Raw genomic sequence first — 9,694 nt, 5'->3', positions numbered from 1 at the left:
GATGAAAAAAGGTGAAAGAAACAAATGCCGTAACTTATAACTTGCTTTGACGCTTAGCGAATGACAGTCATTTTTCATCGTGTTTGTGGGCAGCTTTCTTTACTATTCTTCTGAAATTACATTACACCACAAACTGTCTGAAGCCTGTCATTTACCCCGAAGAAAACACCTGGAATGGAATGTTTTACCTTTTTCGGTAGTATTGTTAATCGCCGCAAGGTAGCGTATTCGAGCTCACGAGTTTCGAATTGTTTGACATGCAGGGAAAGGTGGATCTTCGACCCTCGAGGTTCGAACTCGGGACCCTCCGGCCCCGAATCCGACACTCTACCGATCGGGCTACCACGGCCCCTATGAATCAAAATATATGCAGACGAAGTTAAATGGACCGTTGCCACACCGTGGGTAGGGTCCACTGAAAAACGTTCTGTTGCAGAAAAAAGAAACTGAGGCTCACCGCGTCTCCGGCCAGGAAGTAGACGTTCCCGCTCCTGTTGTCGTAGGCGTGGGAGGGTTGGACGGCGACCCCCTCGGCGATCGTCCGACGGAACAGGTTGGACTGACGTGTCCTGTCTAGATGCACCTGAAACAGACATTCAAATTAAGTTGCTACGCATTTAATTGAAAGAAAATAGTCGCGAGTGTATTGTCCGTTTTTCACAAGAAGGCACTTTTGACTCCTCCCTCGTCACGTGGTACCCGACGATTCTATTTCGCTGCTTTCGGCAGGAGGTATATTCGGAGCATAGCATTTTTTTGAGCAATCACGATTGCTTATTGCTTTCATTTGACTGTTTTTGACGTTCCTTTGATTTTTCCCTCTGCAGCATCACCGTCGACGGGCTCCTCACGATGCTGCACCTTTAGCGAAAACCGTCTCCAGGTTGCATCCATATCCTACACACACACGCATACATACACGCACCTACACACATATACATATATACACCTACACACACATACATACACGCATATACATATATACACCTACACAACACACACATACATACACGCACCTACACACATATACATATATACACCTACACACACATACATACACCTACACACATACACAAACACATACACACACAAACACATATGCCTACACACACATACACATACCCCCCACACCTACACATATACACACTCATGCCTGCACACAGACACAAACACATATGCCTACACATACATACAAACACATATGCCTACACACACATACACATACCCCCTCCCCCACACCTACTCACATACACACAACTATCCACACACTCATGCCTGCACACAGACACAAACACACATGCCTACATACACACTCGTGATTGCGAAAAACATAATTTGAATTCAAGGTGACAAAATTCAAATTATTATTATTTTTTTTTTTTTTTTTTGTAAAAGCAGCGGTTTTTAAAATGTAAGAACAACTAAAATGACAACAGACAAGTGACATAAAGGACACTGAGACTTTTTTGCACATTAAAATGCACGCCCCAAGTGAAGGCTGTCTGGTTGTCTCCTTTAGAAGCGCGTGGATTGCATACCGATCACCCCCGCGTAAAACGGAACTCTGCGTTCGAGGAGGCATGGCGAAGTGCCTTCTCGTAAAAAACGGACAATACTTTGTACGAGCGTTTCGAAACCTGTGCTTCTTACAATAATTTTCATTTTTTTAAGAGTAGGCGAGACTTAGTGCAGTGGATGCAGGGACCAAGGCTGATAGCTAAGAGGTGGGGTGCTGTGGAGAAAAGTGGATACAGGATTGCCACTGATCCCACGGGCATGCACAGAAAATTTGGGGCCCGTCACGAATGACTTTTCCGGCCCCCTCCCTATTATCTACCCCTATATTTCACGCCTAGTTTTAAAAATATTGGGCCCCTTCAGGCTCGGGCCAACAGGTGTCCCTTCTCCCCCCTGTGCACGCCCCTGCATGCGGACCCCTCGAACGGTAAAATCTAAGGTGTAACGCTAAGGGGTGGTGTGATGCGGAGAAAAGTGAATACAGGGTTAACTTGATACAAGGACTAAAATTTTTGATGGCGTCAGTGCCCAGAACTGTTACGGGGAAGCACCAGACTGATTTTTGACCCAACATACATTAGAGAACCTTTTTTTTTTTTTGAGCAATCACGATTGCTTATTGCTTCCAGTTGTCTGTTTCGACGTTCCTATGATTTTATTTTCCCACCAGCACCTTCTGCAGCACCACCGTCGACCGGCCACCTCACGATGCTGATCCTATAGAGAAAGTCGTCTCCAGGTTGTACCCATATGCTACACACACACGCATACATACACGCACGTACACGCACACAAACACATACACACACATACATACACCTACACACATACACAAAAACACGCATACATACAGACACTTACACATACACACACCTACACACAACTACCCACACACTCATGCCTGCATACAGACACAAACACATATGCCTACACACGCATACACATTCCCCCTCCCCCTACTACAAACACTCATACACACAACTACCCACACTCATACCTGCACACAGACACAAACACACATGCCTACACACAAACACACATACCCCCCACACACATAAATACACACGCCTACATACACACACACGCTCGTGATTGCGAAAAACATAATTTGAATTCAAGAGATCAAAATTCAAATTTTTTTTTTGTCTGAGAGTTGTTCATGAGATATAGTTTTTTGTGCACAAGAGTCAATTTTCATGGTTTTCTGCCAACTGTTTGGGTGTTTTTTTTTTTTTTTGAGCAATCACGATTGCTTATTGTTCTCACTTGACTGTTTTTGACGTCCTATCATTTTATTTTCCCACCATCACCCTCCGCACCATCACCGTCGACGGGCTCCTCACGATGCTGCTCCTCTAGCGAAAACCGTCTCCAGGTTGCATCCATGTCCTACACACACGCGCATACACACACAACTACACACACACGCACACATACACACACAAACACATACACCTACACATATACACAACTACACACACACACGCACCTACACACACATACACAACTACACACACACGCCTACATACACACACTCGTGATTGCGAAAAACATAATTTGAATTCAAGATGTCAAAATTCAAATTAATTTTTTTTTTTAAATCATAGTAAGCAAGATACAACTCTGCTCGTTGAGTAGGAAGCAGGATTCTACCTAATAAGAGAAAAACTGTCTTGACTCGCATCTGCTTTTTTCACATCTCGTGAGTTAACGAAATGGCGTTATTTGGGTCAGGTTGATACGGCGCGAGAAATGACGCGCCGAAAGTTGTTTCACTTCAAAATGAAAAAGAAAAGGCAGCAACTTAAACATGAATAAAATTGTATGAAATGATGCAGACCTAGAGAAGTAAAATTTTCAAATTTTGAAGCCGCGGGGGTAGAAAAATGTTTTGAAGAAAATTGGGGAGGGGGGGGGGGAGTGGTAAAATTGATTTTATACCAATTAATATGAAGTTAAATGTTTAAATTTTCTTACACAACTTCAAAAGAGCTAAATACTTAAAAAAATATGTGCAGTTATATATCCATATAAAACGTTTGCTATCAAAGAAACATTCATGTTTTCTAAATGCCGTTAGACTATTAAGTTCAAAGCACCGAAAAAATATCGAAATGAGTCCAATCACCATTTCACAGTTCATTTGAGTTGGGTGTGATTTTTATAAATTCCTAAATCAAATTTTCAACCGAAAATGAAAATGTATTTTTCTTTCATCTTAAACATTTCCAACAATTAATGTTACTGATATAATTCTGTCCTGTGAATACAACAAGTTAAACAGGGAAAAATAAAATATAATACGGTGCTGCAGAGGGAAATAAACTTACAGCTTTCGTTATCAAAGTTAATGCTTTCATGTGGGATGTTGAACTTAAATATAAAATATTTGAAGGAAAAAAAAAACGTTGGAATGTAAATACAGACGAATGACGACTTGCGCAAGGGACGCGTTCCGAGACCCCTCGCGCAAGTCGAAATTTCACGTTGTGGAACAACGTATGTTTAGAAATATTTTATAAGCATACCCAATAATTATTTCAGACATGTGTTAGACACTCATCAAATTGTTTCAAACCATTCCTTAACTATATATTACCGTTTCTTTAATAAAGAACTGACTTTTACTGCATTTTAGAAAAAGCGTTTCCATAAATTACTGTTATGGAAGCTCAAAGTCAATGATAAATGAGACACTAAAACGGTAAGGTACTTACAATAAATACATTACTGCATTATAGTACCACTGAACAGAAGATATCGTAAACTTAATTATAATTTTTAAAACGATGAAGATGATGGTTTATGCAGTGTGGGAACAGGCCTCTTTAAGCCCTATTGAAAGAGCAGCTTTCATTTTCATAAAGTTTGTATTTTGCTCAGACACTACTCTGCGTAGTGTATGTGTATGTCGGTATATGTGTTTGTATCTGTGTGCAGGCATGAATGTGTGGGTAGTTGTGTGTATGTGTGTGTATGTATGCGTGTGTGTTCGTGTGTGTATGTGTTTGTGTGTGTAGGTGTATATGTGTTTGTGTGTGTGTGTGTGCGTGTGTGTGTGTGTAGTTGTGTATGTATGCGCGTGTGTGTAGGACATGGATGGAGACGGCTTTCGCTAGAGGAGCAGCATCGTGAGGAGCCGGTCGACGGTGATGGTGCGGAGGGTGGCGGTGGGAAAATAAAATGATAGGACGCCAAAAACAGTCAAATGAAAGCAATAAGCAATCGTGATTGCTCAAAAAAAAGAAAAAAGTTAAGAATTGGAGCGGTTATTTGTATAAAAACTGAAGCAAAGCGTTGTTTAGACTAATATAGTGTGAACTTCCGCTTTCAGTGATTCTAAAGGGATGAAAGTCCATTCACAAAACCAATATTTAGTGTCAACGAAGCCCATTCTAACGCTCCGACGCTCCTTTCCAAAAAATTTCATGCTGCAGGCGAGCAATTTGTGTTCACAATAAAAAAAAATCATTACTCATGAAAAACTCGCGTTATAGCCATTTCGCGTAAGTCGGATCGCGTTGTAGCGGGATCCGACTGTACAGTAAGTAATATTAATAACAACGAAACGCAACACTACAGTGGATTAAAGTAATAAATATTGTAACTAAAAAACTGAAGATGATTATGTTGGTGATCCAATTAATATCAATATTCTCCTGCATACTAATACGCTTAAATACTAACGCTTAAATACGAAACCAATATTTAGTAGCCAGTATTGAAGACGATACCTACGCCCAGCGATTCCTTGACGAAAATTTTCGTGTTGCGGGCAAAGAATTCGCGTTCGCTATAAAATTCGCTACTCGGGCGTTACAGCTCTATCGGGCGTTATAACGGCTATAACTCGCCCATTTCGCGCAAGTCGAATCGTGCTGTAGCGGGAGTCGACATTATTATGCATTTCAAAGTATTACATAATTTTGTGCAAGAAATTTCAAACTTTCCAATTTCTCTCGAGTAGAAATAAACGCCTACGGAAAAAACTTTTCTCCGCAAAATGTTCGGTTTTTTTCCGACAGTTCCCCTCTTCGTGCCATTTACAAAACTCAGAGAGTCATGAAAATGGCCATTTGACAGAGAACCATCCCGAAAACAAAACGGATTCAATCCGACCCGACACTCACGTCTCTCGCTTTGTTGAGCCACGAAACGGATTCAATCCGATCCGACACTCACGTCCCTCGCTCTGTTGAGCCACGAAACGGATTCAATCCGATCCGACACTCACGTCCCCTCGCTTCACTGCGGAGCCACCACCAACGCCTTTCGTCTGTGGGAAACGACGATCGTGGAAACGCTCGTAAGTCGTTATTTTCGTCTTCATCAAGTGCGCGGGGGATGGGGGGGGGGGGGGGGGGAGAAATGCGTAATGAAGTCATAAATTGTCCCGGAGTGGTTTCTCTCTCTTTGTCGACTCGCGGTGACCTCACGATGACAAAAGCTTCGTGTCAAGTGGCCTAACGTCCCAAAAGCCACTCCACTGAGATGTCAAAGTCCAATTTTCACACACTCTGGCGTTGGACAAGAAGTTTGGTTTTTATGTTATAGTTTCGCTTTTCTTTTTTCTCGGTAAGTATTTATAGAAGTGGAAGCATTCCAATCAAGGCTGGGAAAATTCGAACGCAGTATTTTTGCCTCATAACACGGAAGGCGCAAAAATCAACTCGACGTTAAATCCCGGTTATCACAAATTTGCCATTTCAACTGCGCTTGCGCGCAGACTTAGCTGATTTCAAAAATCTTGCTAAAATTAATTACAAACATTTTAAATTTGGTAATAAATATGAGATGGCAACAGATAAATATTAGAAATCACAAAGTTTCCTCTGATTTAATTTTTAGACCTCGGTAAAGATTGAATTTTGCGTCTTAATTATTAATGGATATGGTGTCTGAGTTGTCTGTCTTTTTCAGGACCAAGTTTTTAACCTCAGAAGAGCGTACTAGAATTGCAACTTCGAATACAAAGTCGAACCCTCAACCTAAATAAAAATGTATAATACTAAGTTGTTTACGCCTAACGTAAAATATCCGCAAAAGACGGCTTTCTGTATTAATATTCGAATCATTTTTGAAGTACACAACGTGTTTTACATTTATGTTAAGTAAATATTTCCAAACGAATAAATATTGAAGTGTCATTTTTCTCTTAAGATTATCAGTTGTTCATATCCGTAGTTTCATATAATAAATCACGAAGTCGCTGTGAAAATATTCTAATCGCATTCATTCATTTGGTGGGACTCTCGCTCAGCTTAAATATAAACAAGCAACAAGAAATCTTAAAACAGAAAAGCCCAAAAGGCTTAGTCCGTGCGCACGCGCAGTTGAAATGGCAAATTTGTGATAACCGGGATTTAACGTCTAGTCATAAATCAGGGATGCCCACCGGGGGGGAGGGGGGTCATGGCGCAGACTGCGCCAATGAAATTTTTTATGGGAAGTTGTTTTGCGGGATATTTTTCTCTTTTTTAGGGGAGTACGCTCTTAGGGGGTGGACACCCCTGCATAAATACACACACGTGTGCTATGAAAACGAAATCATTCCCACCTGTCTCATATCTGTTAATACGAGCTGTCCGAAACGTCCGCGAGACATTTCAGAAATTCATAGATGAGCAACAAATTGTCCTATCAATGTGCGGTCTGAGCCATCCTATTTCACAGGCTTACGATTTTTTTTTATGACATCGTAAAAAAAAAAAAAAGTTTGTGTATATAGGCGTGTGTGTGTGGGGGGTATGTGTTTCTGTCTAGGAGGTATGTGTGTAGGCATGTGTGTTTGTGTCTGTGTGCAGGTATGAGTATGTGGGTAGTTGTGTGTGTGAGTGTTTGTGTGTGTGGGGGGGAATGTGTTTGTGTGGGGGGAATGTGTGTGTGGGGGGTATGTGTTTCTGGCTAGGCCGTATGTGTGTAGGCAGGTGTGTTTGTGTCTGTGTGCAGGTATGAGTGTGTGGGCAGTTGTGTGTGTGAGTGTTTGTGTGTGTGGGGGGGGGAATGTGTTTGTGTGTGCAGGCATGAGTGTGTGGGTAGTTGTGTGTAGGTGTGTGTGCATGTGTAGGTGTCTGTATGTATGCGCGTGTAAGTGTTTGTGTATGTGTGTAGCTGTATGTATGTGTTTGTCTGTGTGTGTATGTATGCGCGTGTGTGTAGGATATGGACGCAACCTGGAGACGGTTTTCGCTATAGGAGCAGAGCCGATCGACGGTGATGCTGCGGAGGGGGAAAATAAAATGATAGGACGCCAAAAACAGTCAAATGAAAGCAATAAGCAATCGTGATTGCTCAAAAAAGCCTTGTACTTACTGTAGTAACATTGTACTACATTGTGTGCACCACATTGTATCTAGTACATTGAACTCTGGTGGTGAAAGGTATTCGTAACTCCAGAGTTCGAATGCGCTACCTTGCGGTGATTAACAACACTACCGAAAAAGGTAAAGCATTCCGTTCCACGTGTTTTCTCCGAGGTAAATGACAGGCTTCAGACAGGTTGTGGTGCGATGTAATTTTAGAAGAATAGAAAAGAAAGCTTCCCACAAACACGATGAAAAATAACTGTCATTCGCTAAGCTTCAAAGCAAGTTATAAGTTGTGGCATTTATTTGTTTTACCCTTTTCAACCGCCATTAGACAGTGGCTGCAACGCCCCCTACAGTTTATTGGAATCGTGAATTTCTTTTCTGTTTAATGAAATGATTAAAAACCTAATATGATGTGTTTCTTACTGTAACAGTACTGTTTTACTTACTATACAACGAACCTATATAATTACACTTTTTTCTTTTTGTTCTTTTTATTTCATTTTATTTCATAATTATTTTTTATAATTATAATTTTTTTTTACGATGTCATAGAAAATTCTTGAACCTGTGATGGAGCGAACCTCATATTCATACGACTCTTCGTTGCTATTCTATGATTTTTTTTATAAAAAAAACGCGATTTTTGTCTCAATGATAAGAGCACTCGTTTAACAGTGTTCTTAGCAAGTGATAGGATGTTCCCAATTTTTGATGCATCCGCTGCATTGGTTAAGAATAAAACCTTAAATTTAAATCCACTGTCGGTACACTTCGTAAGCTCTTTTAGAGTTAAGCCAATCACACACACATATATATATATATATATATATATATATGTGTGTGTGATTGGTACTTAACTTGAATAGTAAAATTCAAGTTATATATATATATATATATATATATATATATATATATATAACTTGAATTTTACTATTTTGAATTCAAATTATGTTTTTCGCAATCACGAGTGTGTATCTGTCGGCATGTGTGTTTGTGTGTATGTGTGTGTAGGTGTGTGTATGTATGCGTGTAGGATATGGACGCAACCTGGAGACAGTTTTCGCTATAGGAGCAGTATCGTGAGGCCGGCCGACAGTGGTGCTGGCAGAGGGAGGCGGTGGGAAAATAAAATCATAGGATATCAAAACTGTCAAGTGAGAACAATAAGCAATCGTGATTGCTCAAAAAAAAAAGGTTCCAGTGACTCAAGCTCGCTTATGAGCACGCCGAAATACTCTTCATTGCATCGTCAGCAATCCCTGAAGTTCGGGTTCTTGAGGAGGGGGAAAACTTCCTCTCTGTTTGCAATGCCACTCCCGCTTAAAATCAAAACTCATTCACGCAAAACGAAATTAAGACCTCAAGTCTTAAACAATGCGAAATCAAATCCGCGTAAAGTAAACCCGAGTAAAATGATTGTCGACTTTTCCCTCCAGGGTCCCCCGTACCCACCACAATTTGTGGTTGAACCAAGTTGGATAGCACCCTAAAGACAGTTCTGATTTTTTGATTCGAGACAACAATCTTCGGTCCAGCACCCCCAAAGTCTTCGTTTCACTTGGAGGACTTCGTGATATCAAGGCTATTTAACATCCCCCAGTCACCATTAATGAAGACGGTGGATCTTCAACCGGCTAGGATTGAACCCGGGACCCTACGAGCACACGTTACCGATCAGGCCACCACGGCCCAATGAGTGTCTACTGTAGTTCTTTTAGAAATGACCTTTTCCGAATGCAGTATGGCCAGGGTCGAAGAAAGGTTTTGTCAACGCAATCGGAAACTAGGGGCCCAGCCGTTTAGGAGACCCGGCTTGGGACTGGAGTAAGATATATTTTATGAGTTTTATAAGGGGGGAGAGAGGG

This window comes from Uloborus diversus, chromosome 2 (genome assembly GCF_026930045.1).
Source record: "Uloborus diversus isolate 005 chromosome 2, Udiv.v.3.1, whole genome shotgun sequence".
NCBI lineage: Eukaryota > Metazoa > Arthropoda > Arachnida > Araneae > Uloboridae > Uloborus > Uloborus diversus.
Note: the sequence above shows the minus strand (reverse complement) of the source record.